The 9,656-nt window shown below is 32.3% G+C and overlaps 2 long non-coding RNA genes across 5 annotated transcripts; one reads left to right on the forward strand and one right to left on the reverse strand.

Moving 5' to 3' along the window:
• Window positions 1–3,247: 3,247 nt before the first annotated feature.
• LOC121123289 (uncharacterized) lies at window positions 3,248–6,429 on the reverse strand. Of its 4 annotated transcripts, none has more exons than XR_011781444.1 (3): window positions 6,254–6,429; window positions 3,465–6,183; window positions 3,248–3,396 (listed from the first exon to the last, which is right to left on the reverse strand). It is a non-coding gene; the product is annotated as an uncharacterized lncRNA (long non-coding RNA). The 4 variants fall into 4 exon arrangements; XR_011781443.1 differs by having other exon boundaries at window positions 3,248–3,943; window positions 4,043–6,183; window positions 6,254–6,428; XR_005865963.2 differs by having other exon boundaries at window positions 3,248–4,322; window positions 4,387–6,183; window positions 6,254–6,427.
• A 595-nt stretch (window positions 6,430–7,024) lies between these two features.
• Window positions 7,025–8,944, forward strand: LOC139906144 (uncharacterized). Its single transcript, XR_011781470.1, has 2 exons — window positions 7,025–8,126; window positions 8,196–8,944. It is a non-coding gene; the product is annotated as an uncharacterized lncRNA (long non-coding RNA).
• Window positions 8,945–9,656: the final 712 nt, after the last annotated feature.

Raw genomic sequence — 9,656 nt, forward strand, 5'->3', positions numbered from 1 at the left:
AAGGAATATCATACCTTATATTAAAGAAAATATTCCATTTTTTCTTTAAAAAATATGACTGTCCAAGGATTTCTCTTTTTGTATTTTTGAGTAATCCTATTTTTTATGGGGGGTTAAAAGCAAAAAGACAATATTGTTAACAATTTCAATATGTTATAATTAAGTCATACTGTGTAATAAATAAAAGAATGTCATATAATAATATAAATCGCATCGTACAAATTCAAATCATTATTAACTCATTTTGAAATATTCAAATTCCCTACAATCTGCGAATAAATATCTTCATTGTTTAGATTATGGAATATATTTTACCAAGGAAGGAGTCGACTCCTCTCTCTCTCTGGTGAGGGCTGGTACAAGTAGTTTTCATTAGATGAATATTATCCTGTCGTTCCTAGTGGAATACGGAATTCCGAATAAGAGCATATCTTGAAATGGATTATCCATTAAGTATCTTCCTTCGATTATCTCTATCTTTTCTTTTTTCCCAACTCTTAGGGAACATCGAAGTCTACTTCTTCTGGTCTTAAGGAATGATGCATGCCTCAGCAATTGTCAAATCAAAAGCACGTCAAATTGGATTTTTATATAAATAAGGATTAAGTATCTTGGATATCTTCTTTTGTCCTAATGCTTAAAGATCGTCGAAGTATTTCTGTCTTTAATGAATTAAAATCGATCTAAGCATTTGAAAAGTACATTTAAACTTACAATTTGAAGGTAAGTATTTGGAGAATTATCTGGGTAGAGCTTTCGTAAATCGTTAAAAGAGTCCTAGTTTTATTTGAAGGGGTTGGAAAATGATTTTATCAATCTCAATTAGTGACTTATTGATATTAGTTTTTTTTTTTTGTAAAGGTTTTAAATTTAGTCTAGGAGACAAATTAGTTTTAACACAATTCTAGTATCTAGCTTTGCTCTCCAATAAATACAAGAAACAGGGGTATTTCGTGAATCTACGTTGATGGCCAATCAGAAAAACACATAATTTTGAGATCAAGATAGATATCCTAAATTGTGTTATTCATATTCAATAAGTTTCATAACATTTCTTAATGTGCCCACTTCAGAAAGAAGAACAGAATGATGACGAAGACAAAATTCTGACAAAGACGATACTCTGACAAAGGCGAAAATCTGACAAAGACGAAACTCCGACGAAGACGAAATAAAAGATAACTACGACGAAACAATGACGATGACTGACGAAGATTATATTATAACACTGGCGAAACTCTAAGAAAAACTATTGACTTAAGATTACGAACTCCAAAAAATCAATATAATTACTGATGGTTCGTGCAACATGTCCCCATGGTGTTAAAAGAAATTCATAACTCAAAACCTTTTTTTAAAACGTATAAATTTAATTAATAATTAAGTGTCTGGGTAATGTGTATGTATGTGTTACAGACAATTTGCAAAATGCAAGTCAGAGTGGGCAATGTGCAAAATTACCATCAAAGCAGTGTATAAAATTTCCAATAGTTTATGGTCATTTTAACTTCTTATAAATTTTCAGGTAAAATGATTTTGGCTAATCTGATTGTAAAACAATTCAATGTTAAACAATTTGATCGTTAAGGATTTGATTATGATACAATTTGATACTCTGGTATATTCTCATTGAAATAGATATTGTTTCACATAATCAAACTATGTATTGTATTATAAGAAATTGTCACGAGAGTCTCAACTCTATTTTGCATACCTCAGCCAACAGGTTGTGCAGGTGGACCGCTGGTCCCTAGGAGAGATCAAAGCCTATCTCCATCACTATCCTTCGTATCAAGTACCCCTTCTAATATATAATAATACACCCTAGTTGTAAAAATGAACCACTTGTCAAAAAAAGGGGATCATTACTCACTGCTTCCATGAGCTTCAAGGACCCCTTTTGATATCCTATAAGACACCCCACCCATGGGTTATACAAAATAGTCGCAGGCTCAAAAAGTTGATCTTTAACCCCCCGCCTCCGCTTCTCTGAGCATTAAGGATCCCTTTCAATCTCCTCTAATACACCCAACCCCATGGGATGTGCAAGTGAACTGCTGGTCGAAAAGATGGGTATTTATTCGCAAAACTCTTTTATACTCAGTGGCAAACATAACAATTAAATTGTTTAGCATTGAATTGTTTAATAAGCAAATTACCCACAATCATTTTATCTGACATTGTTAATGAACATAAAATAACAACCCTTTTCGAAATTTTATAGGCTGCCCTGGCATTTTTCACATTGCCCGTAACATATGTATTTCATCAGCCAACAAGTTATGTAATATATTAGTATGGCCTGGAGTAGTTTCATAACCCACCGCCAAATCGTTGTAATTATATATGAGCCCCTTATGCGAGACTCTATTTATTTTTCCTAGCAGATCACGGAAATGATAATCCTCTTGTTTTAGACAAAACTACTATTCATAACTGCCGTGTTAATAGGCCCTTATTTCATAAATTTGGAAGATGTTAAGGAGGCTGATAATTGAAAAATTAAAAGTATTACAGGGTGTCCACGATAAATTGCAACTATCTTAAAATTCAACCTGCTTGATAAAAATGGAATTTGGAGTGTATTTGTTGATTTGAAAAAGTTAGACATGATATTAAACAATAAATTTATTCAGCATGTCCTCCCCCAGCAGCCACCATCTTCTTCATCCTGCCCCTAAAGGATTTGCGTGCCCTGATGACTTCCGCGGAATCGTCAGGATTCAACTCCCCCGTAATGGAGCCCTTCAGGGCCGTGATGCTCTTGTGGCTGACCTTGCACACCTCCCTCTCCAACTTCCCCTACCAGTAGTCATCACACAGATTGAGGTCGGGTGAGTTGAAGGGCCAGGTGTTGCGATCCCAGAAAGTGATGTCGTGGGAGTTGAAGAGGTTAGTGGTCCTCATGGCGATATGTGCGGGCGCTGAGTCTTGTTGGAATATGAACTCCCTCCCAGCGGCCGTATCCTTCATCCAGGGGATGACAAACTCCTCCATGACTTCGTAGTACCTTATCGCCTTAACCCTTTCATTGGGATTGAAGAAAAAAGGAGGCATCACCTCACCGGTGCTGCAGATGACACCCAGGGTCATTACGGAGGCCGGGAACTTTGTGGTGAAGACTGCAGGGACCTTTTCTCTCTCCTTGGCAAGCCACCTGTCATTCTGGACGTTGTAGCGGATGAAAACAGTGATGCAAACCACAAATTAACAACAATAACTTTATAAATTAATGACATATAAAACCTCTGTTTTAGGGAATTTTATTCTTACAACTTAAATGTATACAGATGAATGGGCCGCTACATATTTTTGTCGAGGTTTTTTGCATCTTCATTATAGATCCACTTTATATTCCATAAATGATTGTTAGTTGTTCATTCTATATAGAAAATACTAAATATTATTAAAGAAAAGAGTAAAAATCCATTAGATCCAATATTCAGAACTGTATTTGAGTCCACCTTTTCAGTGTTTAGGCAAAGGCTGAGTTCTCTGAGTCCAATTTATCATGCTCCGAGTACTTGGGAAAATAAGTAATGTCTAGATCTACATCTAAAATGTAGTAATTCATCTGTAAGGATGACAACTTTATCAATTGTATTTGTTGATTAAAAACAGCTGCAAAAACTAAGACTTTTATAATAGCTTTTTAAACATACATTATTATATTACAGTATCGAATAAAATACTATATAGAATTTTAATATAATGAAATTACTATGACGTACACGTGTTATATATTTTATTTTATAAATTCTTTAAATAACTCCAGAATTTAGTCAAACTTGTCGATGGACAACATAATTATTAGAAATATGTTCCTCTATCAACCATAATGAGGATACATACTAAGACTAACTCGCTAATCCTCTTCTTAATTCCCTTTTTAAAATCGTATGCAATATCCGTGTGTGAGGAAACCACCAAAAAATTACCAACACTGGTATATAATTAGGTTTATTAAATATATTTATATATATATAGATATGTTACTGCGTCTGAAAAAAATCAAAATATGAATTTGAAAATGGACTCTTACGTTGTGTATGGATTGTCTTTTCTCATAAATATCTCAATTATTAAAATCCAATGGCTATTCATTGAGAAATCCGGAGATTCGCGGACGGAAAAAAAATCCGTCTTTTCCTTGAACCACACGTACTAAAACTGATTTCTTAACACTGGCGTATTGAATATGACGCAAGGAGTTTGATTATTATCATTGCACTCAACATTATGTCTCTCTTCATTTAGTACTGTCGTAGTTTCAAACACAGAACCTACACTTTCCTAGATGGTATTCATGCGAGATTCAGTGACTGGAAAAGAATGAGTATAAGACAAATATGACAGTTGTCTCATAATTTATTAGCGTATACAAACTTCTTCATTCCATAAAGACTGATTCTGTCAATCATTTTCTATATTTTCTTCACTAATGAATAGAATAACGTTCAAGCTTCCTTAGGTTTTAAAAAGATTCTCTATTAATTAGAAGGGTCATTATTAGCCCAAAAAAAAGTTATTAAATACAGCTTGATATTGCCACTTTTTCTTGAGTTATGGTAATGACAATATAATTTAACCCCTTTAGAACGTTATGTAAGTAAATTTTTTGTAATGCCTTTGCGAAAAAGTAATCACATTCATTATTTAAAAGATGTATATATTTAAGGCGCTTTATGCGTCACAAAACTTCTTATCGATTAGCTGTTTGAGCAACTTAATACTTGGGGGGGGGGAAGATTAGAGCATTCCCTCTTTTTTAACATAGAAACAAAGAATGAAGGTAGAAAAAAAGAGAAAAAGAGCGCGATATAGATGGAGAAGAGAGAGAGATGTAGAAAGAGAAGAGACAGAGAGATACGGAGTGTGAGAAGGGAAAGGAGGTTTTATTTATGTCAATAACACTCTCTTAATGAAGTCAGAGGCGAAAAAAAATATTATAGAAATATGCTTGCTTATTTTATGCGGCTACCTACTAAATTTCAGACTGGTTTGTTCGACAATTTTTTATTCCATCTGTGAAACACCCAAAACAGACTTATAAATATACATAAAATATGGTGAAAAAAAATTGAGAGACAGATTTGTAAAATAGGATATATAATGATAATAAAATATGTAAACACTTCAATGAGGTATAAAAGCACATTAATTAATTAAACATATTTGTAAATAAATGATCTACAATATTGAATTGAATCAGTTTTCAAACAAAAATAATGAATTAGTTATACCAAATTTTTATTTAATGAAAAACATCATACAACAGTATTGGACATGGGTACATTATTAGAGCTGAACGATCCAACTTTGCAAGAAAGAAATACATTCTGGATCCACGAAAACAAAGTCAATATGACAAGGACGATGAACATAATTAACTACATAGTTATCCATTCAGTTTTTAAGAGTTCCATGATTAGATTCTTCATTTATGTAATATTTCAATTACATATTGTCCGCACCTATTCAGGTTGAAACAAAGTTTTGACGTCCCAAAATGAATTTGTTTACTGGACACGTCAATACCTTGATCTTGCAACCTCTCCTCAAATAAGAAACAGAGAGAATAAGGCTCAAAATTAGTTGCAGTTGGTCCATTCTTCCCAACTAACTGTTGAGGATTACTCTCAGCTTAACATGAACTAATTACAATTCCACCAATCAACGTTTAGAACACTCATTAGGGGGAAGAAGGAGAAACATGTACAGTTGACAATCAAGTACATTGTAAATTTTTGTCTTAGGAAGTTAACACCATGTGAAAAGTGAAATACACATTGAAGTAGTGCCTTCTAAAGAAGAAAATATTAGTGATTAACAATAATATAGGAATTGAAAATTGAGGAATAGTTCGGTTGTGGCCATGAATTTGTATTTTAATTATAACTAGGTAATTTATAACAGACTCGAGAAAAGTCTAACGTCTCAAATCAACAATTTAGTAAAACAGGACTTGAAATGAATTAGAAAGAAATCCAAAAAAAAAGAAGTTTTTCTCACTTTTAATTATTTATGAGAACACTACTTTATTTGAGGGACGTTTTTAAAGGACAGATTTGAGGAATTGTACAAATATGAAGGACCAATACAAACTTATTATTTTGCCACCAATAACCAATGAATATGCCATTCAAATAATAATCTCCATTTCGGAGATAACACCATTTTGTCCTAAAAAAAGACAGAGGGAAATCGTCAAATATCATCACTTGTATCATTATTATGGCAGCAATTGACTCACCACTATAATTGATAAGCCCACGCTCCCGCGCCTCTAGAGTAGCCATATGAATGAAATAAACTATGAAAAGAAGGCACAAAAAAACAAATAAATTTATTACGATAAGACGAACAGGAATTGAACTCCTCTCCTCCATGTCTCTGTTGATTCAAATGTATTGTACATAGTAGCTCTTTCCATAATTTATGGCTTGTTAATTTACTACAAGTGTGTGTCAGCATCCTAACAAAACAGAAGTGGAATTTATGAATTTCAGGAAATAGTGTTGAGACTCGGTCCAGTACCGATTTTTTTTCTCGGTTCGGACTTAAGTTATTTTTTCTAGATCAATATGGCCCGATTTATTAGACCAATAGACAGATTTGGATGCAGTCTCACCTTATAGATCTAATTTTTTTCGATTTATTCGGTCCAGACTGCAGTCTCAGACCGTGTATCCATTTTTTTTTGGCTCGTATAACTTTGTACTTGAAAAAACAGATTTTATAAACAATTTATTCGTTTTGTCTCGAATTTTTTTATAGACCTAGCTTTTTGTAGGATTTTTTCGATCTCAATTTATTGACCGTAAATAAATAATTTTTCGATCTAATATACGGGCAAAATATTTATGAGAAAAGAACATACAACATAAAATTTTTTTCAGATAGATCAACTGGATTTTCAATTCTTTATATTTTGTTAGGATAGTGTTTTAGTCAAAGATCGACTCACAAGTGCAAACAAGGGAGCAAATAAAAAACTTTTTCATATTGTTTATTCAGGTTTTTTTCTTCGAACAAGGTGAAAATCAAGCCATGGGGCTAAAATATGAATAGAGCTAATGGTCCAGATTTCTTGATGTCAAAGATGTACCACGCTCTGGAAGGCCTATTGTTGAAAATGTGGATAAAATAAGGGAAATCGTAGAGTCCGACCATCATCCACTGTTTCAATTACCAAGGAGATAAACACTAACCGGAAAAAAATTAAAAAATCCATTTAAAATATTGGATTTCTTTTTACTAGGCCTTATATATGAAAAATCCAAGAATGTCAACCATAGTTAAGCGCTTTAATTTGATCTGAGACTTAATTTGGTCCATATATTAGTATAATCTTTAAAATAAATATACCATTTATTTTCCATTAATTATAAAAGGGAATTTATGTGTAATTTGCCGAGTCTCCAAAGTGGTCATCGGAATAATTTATTTATAGAAATAGTTGATAATTAGTTATAAAGTACAAATGTAATCTAGACTTAATTTTGGGAGGAAATCATTCCAGCATGTTTTTTGAAAAAAAATAATTTCAAATGTTAAATTTTCTAGTAAAAAGGAAACATTCCTTAATTCCTGCGGACGCCCCTGGTCTTGGCATCAAATTTGGTTCTTCAGCATGTAAAACTCCCTTTTGTTAGAAATTTACGCCCATAAGTTGCATTATTGTATTTGCTGAATTAAGTGATCACTTGAAAGTAATTATGTCTATATTAATGAAGAAAACGCTCAAAAATCTGTTTTGCCCATTTTTGAGAATATAACTTCTGGATCTTAGAGAAAAAAACTAAGAGAGATACGCCTACATTTCAACAAAGGAAAAGTTTACTATAGAAGAATTTCTAAAAGATGTTTGATTAGCAGCTACTAGAATCATAGAGTATAGATAGACAAAGTGAAACCAAAACATTCAAAGATTGGGAGAGCAAAAAATATGAGCATCAAGTTTAAATTAAGCATTTATTGTTTTGATAAAATGCACTGTTTTCCTTACTGAGGAGTATATAGATTGAAAAAACATAGACAAAAGTAGTGAGTGAAGTTATAATATTGTTTTACATATGGGCATGGAATTTTAAACTGCCATTCTAGTGCAATATGTAGTATATTTGGTAAGAAAAATTATACACTGAATACATCTCGGTAATCAAAAAAGTATATATATTTATTTATTTTTAAAGAGTCTGCTGTTCAAGTTCCACTTGAAGTTGTTCAAAGCATTGGGCATGCACCTCAAAATAAAATATCAACACTTTTATTGACGGCAATGGTTCATAATAGTTTTGGAAATCAGATACAATCAGCTGTGACAAGGGAGAAGGGGAAGGAGGAAATAAACAAGGAAATTGCCCAGAATTACTCCGATGCCGATCCTCAATTCTACTCTGAGTTCAACAAGGACTTACAATTATAACTCCACAACAAATCCTTAAGGTTTCTCTCCGTCTTTTATGCACACATAAAAATGTTCAATCAGATCTGGAATATAATTGAATGTAGAAGGAAAGGAAGTTTACTACTCCAGAGTTAAATAATAATGACAACAGCTAAGGAAAAGAAAATTCATTCTTCAAATTACCAACTCAAAAAAAAAAAACTGGATGAGTTAAAAAATACACACGATTTACATCACAAGACATGATTACCAATAAAAATAAATTATAAACCTTTCGGTTTACCAACAGGTAGCAAACTGTTGGTAAAAGTTGGTAGAATATTTGAAAATGCCTATTTTAAATGTACAAGAACTTTACCTACATTTAAGTCCCCAGTTTGGTCCATCAAAGCCATATGTTTTTTTGACTATTTTTACAGTGCAGAACCAATTATCATGTACTTTGGCAGCAGTTTTTTACGGGGAAAAAGTGTTCTCACTTACTCGATTGTAATATTGATAACTTTTGTTTTATTAATAAAAACGTCAAAATTATTTTCTTTTAGTCAAATATTCAATATATCATGAAAGTACTAAATGAGGTGTATTTGTTTAGACTTGCGTCTCTCAAGGACTTTTTCAATAAAGTATCCCTCCAATTTTGGCTAATTTGCGTGTCTTGTTTATGACGTTCATTTGTAGTGTGAATAATCATCTGCTCACATATGAAGAGATTGGAAAAATTTAAAATAGTTTCTTCTAATATAACCAAAATGGTTTGTTGTAAATTTTTCAACTTTTATCAAAACCATCTTGACATATGTTCGAAATTCAAAATGTCGTTGCTTTTAATTACATTTTCGGTCTCAATATTCAATTGTTCATTTTTATCATCTTCTTTTTCATCCACTTCGTCTAAATCCTTTGATATTATTTTCATCATCCTTGGAAAAATCATCTTCTTTGCTAGAAATACTTAAAGAGGGTTTGCATTTTTTGTTTTTGTTTTTTCAAAACAGTACCCTGATAAGAGCCAAATGAGTTTCATACATTTTATGCTAATGGCCTGCTCAATAACATTTTTTTTTTTTTTTCAGAGTGGCACTTAGGTAGAATATAAGCAACTTTCTTGATCAAAAATGGCAAAGTTTAAATAGAAGCAATACAATTGAATGACATATTTTCATGAGCACACATCCAAGCAATTTTTTCATGATTATTATTTTTAGGATTTGTTGAACGGTTGAAATATTTTTTAAGAGCTTTT

The sequence above is a fragment of the Lepeophtheirus salmonis genome, chromosome 8 (genome assembly GCF_016086655.4).
Source record: "Lepeophtheirus salmonis chromosome 8, UVic_Lsal_1.4, whole genome shotgun sequence".
In the NCBI taxonomy this organism is placed as follows: Eukaryota; Metazoa; Arthropoda; class Copepoda; order Siphonostomatoida; family Caligidae; genus Lepeophtheirus; species Lepeophtheirus salmonis.